The 13,967-nt window shown below is 35.6% G+C and overlaps 2 long non-coding RNA genes across 2 annotated transcripts; both read left to right on the top strand.

Moving 5' to 3' along the window:
• Positions 1-229: 229 nt before the first annotated feature.
• Positions 230-2,881, top strand: LOC129885855 (uncharacterized). The gene is made up of 3 exons (XR_008766147.1): positions 230-783; positions 1,648-1,689; positions 2,527-2,881. It is a non-coding gene; the product is annotated as an uncharacterized LOC129885855 (long non-coding RNA).
• A 4,739-nt stretch (positions 2,882-7,620) lies between these two features.
• LOC129885857 (uncharacterized) lies at positions 7,621-10,248 on the top strand. Its single transcript, XR_008766148.1, has 3 exons — positions 7,621-8,151; positions 9,016-9,057; positions 9,894-10,248. It is a non-coding gene; the product is annotated as an uncharacterized LOC129885857 (long non-coding RNA).
• Positions 10,249-13,967: the final 3,719 nt, after the last annotated feature.

A 13,967-nucleotide genomic window follows, 5' to 3' on the forward strand; every position in this document is an offset into this window, starting at 1 on the left:
GAACCAGCTATGGATCACAATGATCTGTTGTTTTTATAGAATACAGATATGCTAGGAGTAACCTTGATTGCAATCGAGTTAACTGGATCTGAAAATTGTGCGCTATGGAGTAGATGTTACATTCCGTATTTTTGCATTTTGGATTATTCGTACGCTAACGATTATAAATTCAAGGACTTTTAATTTTGAATTTTAAAAGGACATGATTTGTTGTAGATGCCAAGTTATATGAATAATTTATGTGTAGTAAAATACATCTCAAGAAGGACCCTTAAGCCAAATCAAAATAGAAGCCATCAAATATGTTTTTCTTAAAGTTACGTTTCGGGTAAGCTGACTTCGGGAGGCCATAACCTCTTTATAATTTGAGAATTTGGGAAAACTCTCAACATGAAAGTTGTAGATAATTGAAATATCTTTCCAACCATAGGTCGTGGGACGAAATGTGATATCGGAGTAATAAGATATAGACGTTTTAAGTCTGACAGGCCAAACTAAATAGTGAATTCGGCCCAACCCAATTTTAATTCGGGTCAGGCCCAATACCCACGAAATTAATCAAAATTCTATGTCTTCCTTCATAGTTTAGACCAAGAAATATCTGGAAATTTCCAGAGAGAGTAAGATAAGGGAAAGCTAGAGAGAAACACCAACATCCACCACAATTAAAGCCCCGAATCTCAAAGCTCTTGAAGAGAAAATTGTTGTACGTCGCGTTGGCTTCAATTTGAGCTAGAAATCAGCCAATAAGGAGAAGATTTTATGTGGTGCTGCAAATTTAAGGTAATATTAAAGTCTCCTTTTCATTGTTAATAAGTTTAGTTAGAGTTTTAACGGATTAGAACGGAGAAAATAGTGTTATAAACTAGTTTGGTGATTTGTTGAGAGTTATGGGTTAAAGGGTTGATTTAGGTAGATTAAATAGATGGAATTATCTTAGTGATGATGTATAATAATGTTTGATATTGTTTTGATGTTGTTGATGAGTTGTTGTTCTTGAATTTGGAGGAAAAAGGTGTATGAAGATTGTGAATGTTCAAACCCGTTTTTGGAATTGAGTAGCTGGTAGTAATTTTGGAATATCTCATTGTGTAGACCTTCGATTTTAGATATTAAACATGTTTTGGAAAGATAATACACGTACCTACAACTCTTATGTTTATGTCTTAGTCTATATCTGCTGTTATGATGTCGAAAACTGAGCATGAATCTTAAGACAAATTCTGTCCAGATTCTGGATTGAAAATTCCTTCATGTATAGCTGTTCGTATTTTGATGATATCTCTTTGTAGAAAATGAATTTTGAGTTGATTTCTTTTGCATTGGAAACTTAAGACATAGATCTAAATGTTTCATGAAGGTTATAAAGTCCAGTTTTGCCGTTTTCATTTTCAAATTTTAGATACAACGTGAGGTACTTGACTTTCCGAATTTACTGCTTTGGTAACATGAATAATAAATCTTATTTTGTGTCAATATTTTGGATTGTTGATGTTGGTTGATGATTATATGGCTGGTTTGAAAGTGGGAAAAGTGAGTGGTATAGGGGAGGTGCTGTCCAATTTTTTTTAGAAATAACCTACTAACGATAGACTACGTTTTATTCTTGTCCATAGCTTAATCATAGTGCTTAACGTTTTAATATAGGTTGAGACAATATTGGACAACATATACGTATAAACGCTAAAGGTATGTAAAGTTAACATCTTCTTCTTTTGGCATGATCCATATGAAACGAACGAATGACGTATGCTTAAATTCCAAAGAAACTCGTATTCGTAGATATACTCGGATGGCTACCGTTCTTGATTTTCAAAATTTATATTGTTATGTCTTGACTCATGTGTATGATTCCAGCCATCCTAGTTGGTATAACTCATGTTGTGGTATAATTCATATTTTAGTATAATCCATAATTGATGTTATTCATAATGACTATTGTCTTGGTTTTCAAATGATGGACTATTTTGCTTATTCTATTAAGTCTCCGATAATGATCAAATTTCGCAAGGTTGCTAATGATACCTTATTCGTGCATATTGTTATGGTATTATTCACCGAGTCCTACGATAGGCCGGGTATGTTATCATGTATGGATTCCACTACATTATTCACCGAGTCCCTTACTAGAGGGCCGGGTACGTGATATGATAATATGATATTATGATGATATGACGATATGATTATGGCACCGAGTCCCATAATGGGCCGGGTACGATATCAGTGTACACTACTCTATTCACCGAGTCCCTTGCTAGAGGGCCGGGTATGGTATATATATACATATGACGATATATTGATATAATTGTGACACCGAGTCCCATAACGGGCTAGGTACGATATATGATGATATGCATGTCTTCATTTTATAAGACACAGGTACAGTGATTTATTGATTATGATACTTAACTCCTGAATCTTTATTTCAGATGTGATCTCCTTTACGGTATTTTATGCTTTATATACTCAGTACATAGTTCGTACTGACCCCCTTTTGTTCGGGGGGGCTGCATTTCATGCCTGCAGGTACAAATACTCATTTTGGAGAGCCGCCAACTTAGGATTCTACTCAACGAGTTTGAAGTGCTCCATTGTCTCGGAGCCCAAACTTTGGGTACTAATCCTTATAATGTATATATTTGTGTATTTAGGGGTACGACGGGGCCCTGTCCCGTCATATGCTATTGTTAATTCTCTTAGAGGTCTGTAGACATATGAGTGGGTTGTATATAGATGTTGTCCGGTGTACTAGTATGACTTATGTTTTTGGACGTTTACATTCAGAATGGAAGCCTTGTCGGCTTACATATTATGTTATCTTATTTTTGACAATTAAGACTCCCCAAGAAATAGCTGATTTTGGTATATATATAAGTGACCGTTTGAGATAACGTGCTACCCATATAAATTCTATATCGTGTTTAATTGTCGATTGATAATAGATAATATGTGTGTATACGAGTTTCCAATTCGGACACTAGTCACGGCCTACGGGGCTAGGTCGTGACAAAAAGTGGTATCAGAGCAGTTCATCCTCGGAGTGTCTACAGATCGTGTCTAGTAGAGTCTTGTTTATCGGTGTGTTGTGCACCACATCTATAAACAGGAGGCTACAGGACATTTAGGACGTTGCCTTTCTTTCATATCTAAGATCGTGCAATAGAGCCCAGCCATAGGACATGAAATTCTTTTTTTCTATCTTTTGATTTCAGCTGAAGAACGACATCGATAGAAGAAAACGATTGATGTTATTGGAAGCTACACAATATACGGGTAAGTAATGATGCGAAAGAGGTATGGTGGATAAGGTAAGCATATTGAAGTATGATTGAAATGTAAAGTTGAAAATTGAAAGAAAAAGTAGACATGAAAATGTAACAGGTGCAGTTCGAGTCGGACATAAGAGGTAAGTCCATCATTTTCATACTGTTATTGATATTGGGTGCCCTGTGTGGCTGCGATATGATATGAATATATATATGTTGAACCTGTGAGACATTATTGGTATTTCTACGTGCAGATTTTGGGATAGTAAAAAATACAGAGGAAACTCTGCCCAATTTTTTATTTTTTTTCAGAAAAAAAAAATAGAAAAAAAAAGAAAGTGGGACATAAGTTCATAATATATTTTGAAGGTTGATACCCATGAGGTAAATTTATTGTGTTGTAGTAAAGAGTTAAGAAATACCCCCATGTCATCATTAAGGGACACCATTCTTATTTGGGGAAATTTTATTTCGGAAAAAGCCTATTTAGAATTGATTTGAATGAACCAATATAACTTCCAATTGCATGTTTGCCTTAAAAGAAGCTTATGTTGAAGGAAAAAAAAACATCTCATAATTAAGTTTTACTTCCATTGAGAAGTACAAGGCACTCAACAATTAGTTTGTGAATTAAATAATTCATTCAAAATTTAAGAATAAGTCTAGAGGTAAACCAGGTGCATCAAGCACTAAGAGGTCCGGTGGTGCTCGTTGGATTCTAGCTTCCTTTTGGTGGTGGTTGAAGAATGCCTTATGATAACATTTTATTAGTCCTTAACCAATTAATTGGAGATGGAACTGGTGAATGGAAAACATAAACTTATGGAATATTCAGGATCATGTATTTCATGTGTTGTTCATGAAATGCTAGGATGATTCGAAAGGGGTTGTGATACTAAGGGATAATTTACAAAAAGGTTAAGTACGCTTACTCCACCGAGTATAATTGACCCTTAGTAAGAATCGTGAATAAGGTTAAAAAGTGTTACACTATGGGATTGAGTAAGAACAGAATATAATGTGAGTATAATGAGAATCGTTATGAAAATAAGTAAAGTCTAGCGGAAAAGTGACTAAAGGATATGATTTTGAGTAAGATTAAAAGTTAGTAATGGGTACACGATAATGGTGAAAGCGTATAAGGCATAAAGGAGTATTGTGTATATGTGACTTCACCTCGAAAAATAATGAGATCCTTAGATGATAGGAAATATAGATTTGCAAAAAAAACGAATGTATTGTGAGATTACTAGAGGAACATGTGATATCTATTGAGATAAAGATAGCGTTATAAGAAAGCTTGGAACACTGATCACTAGAATATAAGTGCTACCGAATAGAGAATTTGAAACGATTATAAACACTAGCTAATTACTGATTAGAATGAATGGAATATGGCTTTGAATGAATGGCTACATTAATTATATCATTTGAGTACCATTTATCAGACGAGATTTTGTACTATATATCGGGAATTCTCATCACCTTCTGATTGTGTTGAGGTTTCGTACATGGGTAATCTAAGTTATTGATGATATAAAGAAAGACAGAGATAATGTATTGGAAAAGAATCGCATGAATTTGAAAATTTGAAATGGGGACATAGAGTAGAATATAAATAGATAATGATATGGGTACACCCTAAAGGGGGGAAGTGGATGAGAAAAATATAACTGTAAGATGAAATTAACTGACACTGCAACACGTTAAGGTGAACACCTAAACTTCATATGAGATCCCATGCTGGAACAAGTTAGAAAAATTTGAAAGTCAGCAATAAATGGAAAAATAAAACCAAGATGATATTTGAGATGGTGCTCAGAATTATTGGTAAAGATCTTGGATAGTGTGACATCAAAAGATGGATGCTTATAAAAAGGACGAATACAACATGAGAATAGTAACAAGTAGCTCGAAGATATTATAAATGATAGCAAGGTTATACTGGATTAGAGGTTGAGATGTTGGCAACGTAATTATCGGCTAATAAGATTGGGATATACAAGTAGCAAAGGAGAGAAATCTCTCATATGGTAGAATATGAGAAAACTTAATAGTAAGTAAAGGAAGGAATGCAAGTATGACAAAATAGACAGCAAGTGAGTGTTAGTACAATAAGAAATTTATAGCAGAATAAGCCAAGAGAAGGAAAGACTATGATTAGAATTGAATACACGTTGTACAAATTCTACAAGATTGGTTATGCAGCCTATGAATATTGGTATGCTAAGGGTGATATCAAGTGATTACTTGATAAGTAGAATAAGAATTTAGTAACCACAATGCGATTGCAATATTCCGGATACATCAAAGAAAAGTATAAGATGGTTTGAGGAAAAAACTATAGAGATATAATTAGTATTGGGGGCAAAAGCCATAGGTGAGTCCTGATATCAACTGAAAGAGGTAAGAGAAAATATAGGGACTGCATAAAGACTAACGTGGAGACATTTAGGTATTTTCTGGGCTGATTTAAGCACCTACACATATTCGTATAAAGATTGCAATAGTATGTGTGGTAAGAGAAGTAAGAGAAAATTAGAGTAAAGGGGCAATAGAAAAGTTTGAGTCAAAAATAGAGAAATGACTCAAGATATTATGCCTAAAATATTGCCAGTTAGGGTAAAGGAAATTATGAAATGACTTAACCGAGACAATCAGAATAGGCGGGTTACTGGTTACTGGATGACGGTAAGGTTATAAGATGAAGGAACCTTAACACTAATTGATAACCAACCCAAAAGATCAAGATCAAGAGGTAAAAACAAATGATAGTTAAAGACCTTCAAGTCAAAGTCAGAAAGTTACACATGATGCCGAGGATTCCAGAATACGGATTGTCATAGTAGGGTAAAGAAAGAATATTGGAGTACCAAAATATTACCCTGGTGAAATTTCGATTTACTAGTAGAACTTGGAGTGCGTTATAATGAACTAAAGCGAGTCGACAAACGGAGGAGGTCTATGAACGGCATAATTAACTAAGAGAACACTTGAGAAAATATTGGGAAGCAATTAATATGAATTTTTTTTACAGGCTTACCTAGCACTCCACAGAAGTATGATTCCATATGGGTGATTGTAGATAGGCTGACAAAATCAACCCACTTTCTTTCAGTTAGAACTACATATTCAATAGAGGACTATGCGAGGTTATTTATCAAAGAGATAGTAAGACTTCATGGGATTCCCATATCTATTATCTTAGACAGAGGGGCTTAATTTATAGCTAGCTTCTGGAGATCATTTCAGAAGGGATTGGGAACACAAATAAATCTTAGTACAACATTTCACCCTCAGACTAATGGGCAAGCTGAACGCATTATTCAGACGTTAGAAAATATGTTACGGGCCTGTATTATTGACTTTAGAGGTACTTGGGATGACCATTTGCCACTTATTGAGTTTGCCTATAATAACAACTACCATTCTAGCATTCAGATGGCACCGTATGAGGCTTTATATGACAGGAAGTGTAGGTCACCTATTGGCTGGTTTGATGTTGGTGAGGCTAAGTTAATCGGACCCGATATGATTCAACAAGCTGTTGATAAAGTGAAGCTTATTCGGGAAAGGTTATTAGCAGCCCAGAGTCGACAGAAATCATATGCAGACAATCGACGTCGACCCTTAGAGTTTCAGGTTAGTGATTGGGTGTTTTTGAAGGTGTCACCCATGGAGGGGGTAATGAGATTCGGTAAGAAAGGAAAGCTTAGCCCGTGCTACCTTGGCCCTTATCAGGTTACTCGTAGAATAGGCAAGGTTGCATATGAGTTGGACCTACCATCTGATTTGGAAGCAGTGCACCTTTTTTTTCATGTGTCGATGCTTCGCAAATGCATTGGTGATCCTTCTAAAGTATTCTCCATGGATGATATCCAGGTGACGGAGGAGCTTTCTTACGAGGAAAACCCTATAGCTATACTTGATCGCCAAGTCAGAAGGTTACGTACTAAGGATGTGGCTTCCGTCAAAGTATTGTGGCGAAATAACAATAGAGAAGAGATGGCCTGGGAAGCCGAGGAAGAGATGAAGGATAAGTATCCTCACTTGTTTTCTACGCCTACAGGTAATCTAAACCTCTCGATTAATTATATTGATTGACATATGAAACTATTTGTTGTTGCAAAAAAAAGACTATTCCCCCAAATTTCTTATAAGACTTTATGAGGCGGGTTTAACATTCGAGGACGAATGTTCTAAAGGGGGGAAGAATGTTACATTCCGTATTTTTGCATTTTTGGATTATTCGTACGCTAACGATTATAAATTCAAGGACTTTTAATTTTGAATTTTAAAAGGACATGATTTGTTGTAGATGCCAAGTTATATGAATAATTTATGTGTAGTAAAATACATCTCAAGAAGGACCCTTAAGCCAAATCAAAATAGAAGCCATCAAATATGTTTTTCTTAAAGTTACGTTTCGGGTAAGCTGACTTCGGGAGGCCATAACCTCTTTATAATTTGAGAATTTGGGAAAACTCTCAACATGAAAGTTGTAGATAATTGAAATATCTTTCCAACCATAGGTCGTGGGACGAAATGTGATATCGGAGTAATAAGATATAGACGTTTTAAGTCTGACAGGCCAAACTAAATAGTGAATTCGGCCCAACCCAATTTTAATTCGGGTCAGGCCCAATACCCACGAAATTAATCAAAATTCTATGTCTTCCTTCATAGTTTAGACCAAGAAATATCTGGAAATTTCCAGAGAGAGTAAGATAAGGGAAAGCTAGAGAGAAACACCAACATCCACCACAATTAAAGCCCCGAATCTCAAAGCTCTTGAAGAGAAAATTGTTGTACGTCGCGTTGGCTTCAATTTGAGCTAGAAATCAGCCAATAAGGAGAAGATTTTATGTGGTGCTGCAAATTTAAGGTAATATTAAAGTCTCCTTTTCATTGTTAATAAGTTTAGTTAGAGTTTTAACGGATTAGAACGGAGAAAATAGTGTTATAAACTAGTTTGGTGATTTGTTGAGAGTTATGGGTTAAAGGGTTGATTTAGGTAGATTAAATAGATGGAATTATCTTAGTGATGATGTATAATAATGTTTGATATTGTTTTGATGTTGTTGATGAGTTGTTGTTCTTGAATTTGGAGGAAAAAGGTGTATGAAGATTGTGAATGTTCAAACCCGTTTTTGGAATTGAGTAGCTGGTAGTAATTTTGGAATATCTCATTGTGTAGACCTTCGATTTTAGATATTAAACATGTTTTGGAAAGATAATACACGTACCTACAACTCTTATGTTTATGTCTTAGTCTATATCTGCTGTTATGATGTCGAAAACTGAGCATGAATCTTAAGACAAATTCTGTCCAGATTCTGGATTGAAAATTCCTTCATGTATAGCTGTTCGTATTTTGATGATATCTCTTTGTAGAAAATGAATTTTGAGTTGATTTCTTTTGCATTGGAAACTTAAGACATAGATCTAAATGTTTCATGAAGGTTATAAAGTCCAGTTTTGCCGTTTTCATTTTCAAATTTTAGATACAACGTGAGGTACTTGACTTTCCGAATTTACTGCTTTGGTAACATGAATAATAAATCTTATTTTGTGTCAATATTTTGGATTGTTGATGTTGGTTGATGATTATATGGCTGGTTTGAAAGTGGGAAAAGTGAGTGGTATAGGGGAGGTGCTGTCCAATTTTTTTTAGAAATAACCTACTAACGATAGACTACGTTTTATTCTTGTCCATAGCTTAATCATAGTGCTTAACGTTTTAATATAGGTTGAGACAATATTGGACAACATATACGTATAAACGCTAAAGGTATGTAAAGTTAACATCTTCTTCTTTTGGCATGATCCATATGAAACGAACGAATGACGTATGCTTAAATTCCAAAGAAACTCGTATTCGTAGATATACTCGGATGGCTACCGTTCTTGATTTTCAAAATTTATATTGTTATGTCTTGACTCATGTGTATGATTCCAGCCATCCTAGTTGGTATAACTCATGTTGTGGTATAATTCATATTTTAGTATAATCCATAATTGATGTTATTCATAATGACTATTGTCTTGGTTTTCAAATGATGGACTATTTTGCTTATTCTATTAAGTCTCCGATAATGATCAAATTTCGCAAGGTTGCTAATGATACCTTATTCGTGCATATTGTTATGGTATTATTCACCGAGTCCTACGATAGGCCGGGTATGTTATCATGTATGGATTCCACTACATTATTCACCGAGTCCCTTACTAGAGGGCCGGGTACGTGATATGATAATATGATATTATGATGATATGACGATATGATTATGGCACCGAGTCCCATAATGGGCCGGGTACGATATCAGTGTACACTACTCTATTCACCGAGTCCCTTGCTAGAGGGCCGGGTATGGTATATATATACATATGACGATATATTGATATAATTGTGACACCGAGTCCCATAACGGGCTAGGTACGATATATGATGATATGCATGTCTTCATTTTATAAGACACAGGTACAGTGATTTATTGATTATGATACTTAACTCCTGAATCTTTATTTCAGATGTGATCTCCTTTACGGTATTTTATGCTTTATATACTCAGTACATAGTTCGTACTGACCCCCTTTTGTTCGGGGGGCTGCATTTCATGCCTGCAGGTACAAATACTCATTTTGGAGAGCCGCCAACTTAGGATTCTACTCAACGAGTTTGAAGTGCTCCATTGTCTCGGAGCCCAAACTTTGGGTACTAATCCTTATAATGTATATATTTGTGTATTTAGGGGTACGACGGGGCCCTGTCCCGTCATATGCTATTGTTAATTCTCTTAGAGGTCTGTAGACATATGAGTGGGTTGTATATAGATGTTGTCCGGTGTACTAGTATGACTTATGTTTTTGGACGTTTACATTCAGAATGGAAGCCTTGTCGGCTTACATATTATGTTATCTTATTTTTGACAATTAAGACTCCCCAAGAAATAGCTGATTTTGGTATATATATAAGTGACCGTTTGAGATAACGTGCTACCCATATAAATTCTATATCGTGTTTAATTGTCGATTGATAATAGATAATATGTGTGTATACGAGTGTCCAATTCGGACACTAGTCACGGCCTACGGGGCTAGGTCGTGACAGTAGATACGTGATGATTGCATTACTTGGTAAGAACAAGCTAGGTTTTTTGATAGAAGATGTCTAAAATCTTCATACACTGGAGCATTACAGAAACGATGGGAGAGATGCAATGCCATTGTACTTTCCTAGATTATGAATGTAGTCTCGAAGGAATTGATGACAAGAATAGCGTATGCTTCAGATTCTTGAAGAGTTTGGGAGAGTTTAAAAAAGAAGTTTGACAATGAGAACAGTCTGAGAACTTTTCATCTGCACAAGGAGATAACATTTCTTACTCAAGGAAGTAATTCAACATCAGTTTACTTCTCCAAACTGAGTGATCTTTGGGATGAATTTAATGCACTCATTCCTCCGCCAATATGTAGTTGTGAAACTTCAAAGACATTTACTGAGCACATTCAGAAACACAGGATATTTCAATTCCTTACACGATTGAATGACTCCTACTCTAGAGCAAAAAGTCAGATTCTCATGATGTAGCCCTTGCCGACCTTGAATCAAATTTATGCACTCATCATGCAAGAAGAAAGTCAGAGATCACTTATTACTGCAATGCCAAATTTGGAGATTAATGAAACCACTGCATTGATGGCAAACAAGTTAGCACCAGCACCAAATTACAGATCTAAATGCAGAAAGCCAGGGCACACTAAATCAATATGTAGAAAGCTTCTTAGTCAATCAAATGACAAATTTTTTTAGAACAATAGAAATTATCAACATGATAGAGATAATAGAGCTTCACAGGAAAACAAGTCAAAGGATGAAGAATCAATATTATCCAAAGCCTTCTGTCAACTATGTGGCTGAGGAAACACCAAAACAAACACCTAATGAGTAGGTAGCACCAATTTTCTCACCTGAGCAATACTATCAAATCTAGTAGATGATTAAGAGAGGGAAGATGTTAGATATCATAGCTAAGGCTAATGTAGCAACAATTAACCTTGCTAGCTCCTCTACTACTACTGACTCAGATCCAGGTAATATTTTATCTCTATTGTCTAAATTGGAACAAGTTTAGTGGGTAGTAGATACATGAGAAACTAATCATATGGTATCCAGACTAGATTTACTGAATAATTCTCAATAATTATGTCAAGTTGGACAAGAGCATATGCCAAATGGTGAGAAATCAGATATTACACACAAAGAAACTGTAAATATATTGGAAACACATCAACTTAGGGATGTTTTTTTCATTCCTAACTCCAAGTTTAACTTGTTGTTTGTCTCCAAACTCACTAAGGAATTACAGTGTACGACAATTTTTTTTCCTGATCTATGTGTGTTTCAGTACCTTGCAATGGCAAGGTATTAGGGATTGGTAAAGAATCAAGTGGACTCTATCTGTTTGGTGATATAGCTCAGTCACTAAAACCTTTTCCTTTAGCTTCAGCTGTTGTCAAAGATAGTACTACTCTCAGTACATGGCACAGAAGACTTGGACACATGCCTATTGCAGTTATACTAAAGATGAACAAGTTTCTTCATCATAAAGTAGATAAGTCTTGTGATCTATGTCTTGTGTGTCCCTTAGCTAGACAAACCAAGCTACCATTTCCTGTTAGCACTACTCATTCTAATGCTATTTTTGATTTGTTACATGCTGATGTATGGAGGTCATATAGAGTGCCAACTATTGATGAAAAAAGATTCTTTCTGACTGTTGTAGATGATTTCTCCAAATTGACTTGGCTATTTCTAATGCAGTCTAAAGATGAAACTTGTTGGATACTGAAAATATTTTTTTTTCCATGATTTAAAATTTGATATAGTTCTACTATTAAGGTTTTTAGAACTGATAATGGCTCAAAATTTGTTAATTATACTGTTCATGATTTTTTTGTTGCATAAGGGACAATTCATCAAAATACATGTGTTTACACCCCTCAATAGAATAAGGTTGTGAAAATGAGACACACATACATACTAGAAATAGCTAGGGCCTTAAGGTTTGAGGCAGCTATACCTATTTCTTTTTGGGGTGACTGTGTTCTCACAGCTGTGCATATTATTAACAGGATTCCCTCTTCTGTTCTAGGAAAAAAATCACCTTTTGAGATGTTCTTTCACAAGTCTCCTTCTCTTGATCATCATAAAGTGTTTGATTGTTTAGCATATGTAGTTAATGTTCATAGAAGGGATAAGTTTGCAACCAGAGCATTTCCAGCAGTATTCATGGGTTACTCAGCCACTAAGAAAGGCTATAAACAATATGACTTACACTCTCATAGTTTTTCTTTAGCGGAGATGTCATTTTTCATGAATGTGTTTTCCCTTTCAAACAGATGTCCTCTAGTACAAATCTCATGTTTTCTGTCATGGACATCACTGATGATCTGCCTATTGATTCATCTCCTCCTGATACCTCAACTTCTTCACCTCCTCCTGTTCTCATACCTCCTCCTTCCGATCTTACTTTATCTTCTGTTCCCATATTTGAGACTCATTCAATAGTCTCACAACCATCTCCAGCTCCACTGAGACAATCTCATCGACCTAAAGCTTCTCCAAAATGATTCACTGACTATGTGGTCAATTTCTGTACCTATTCTATGTCCAATTATTTGAGTTATGATTTTTTATCCCCTACTTATGCTAAATGCCTAATTGCTGCTACTGCTAATAGTGAGACTCAAAGTTATCATGAAGCCATCAAGGATAACGGATGGATCCTTGTTATGCAACACGAGATAGATGCTTTTGAAGAGAATGGTACTAGGGACGTAGTTAATCTATCCCCAAGACAACATGTCATAGGTTGTAAATGGGTGTTTAAGATCAAATATAAAGATGATGGTCAAGTTTAAAGATTTAAAGCTAGGCTAGTTGCCAAAGGTTTTAGTCAAAAGGAGGGTTTGGATTACAAAGGAACTTTTTCACAAGTTGCTAAGATGGTGACTGTAAGGTTTGTTCTTGCTGTTGCTGCTTCTAAGCACTAGCACATCTCTCAGATGGATATAAACAATGCTTTTTTTAGGGTGATTTAGTAGAGGATGTCTATATGCAAATTCCTGTTGGCTTTCACAAGGGTTCCGCTAGCGAAATTTGCAAGCTAAAAAAGTCCTTATACGGTTTGAAACAAGACCTAGGCAGTGGAATTTGAAGCTCACTACTGCTCTCCAAGATTTGAGATTTGTTCAAAGTCATTTTAATTATTCACTTTTTACCCTCACCTCTGGTTCTGATGTGATTATCATTTTAGTCCATGCTGATGATCTTTATGATCTCATTCAGTCTACCATACTTAATCTTCAGCAGAGATTTAAGGTGAAAGATCTTGGTGTTTTAAGATTCTTTCTTGGCATAGAATTTTCAAGAGGCGCTTCTGGGATCTTGATGAATCAGTGGAAATATGCCCTTTAATTGATTGCTAATTCCGGGCAAGGGGGAGCTAAACCTGCATCTACACCTCTTAATTTCAACCAAAGACTCACTTCTCATGAGTTTGATGTAGCTATAGGCAGCACTAATGATGACAAGTTATTACCCGATCCAAAAGGCTATCAAAGGTTAATTGGCAGACTCTTATATCTCACCATGACCAGATCGGACATTTATTATACAGTTCAGATTCTGAGTCAATT

This window comes from Solanum dulcamara, chromosome 1 (assembly GCF_947179165.1).
Source record: "Solanum dulcamara chromosome 1, daSolDulc1.2, whole genome shotgun sequence".
NCBI lineage: Eukaryota > Viridiplantae > Streptophyta > Magnoliopsida > Solanales > Solanaceae > Solanum > Solanum dulcamara.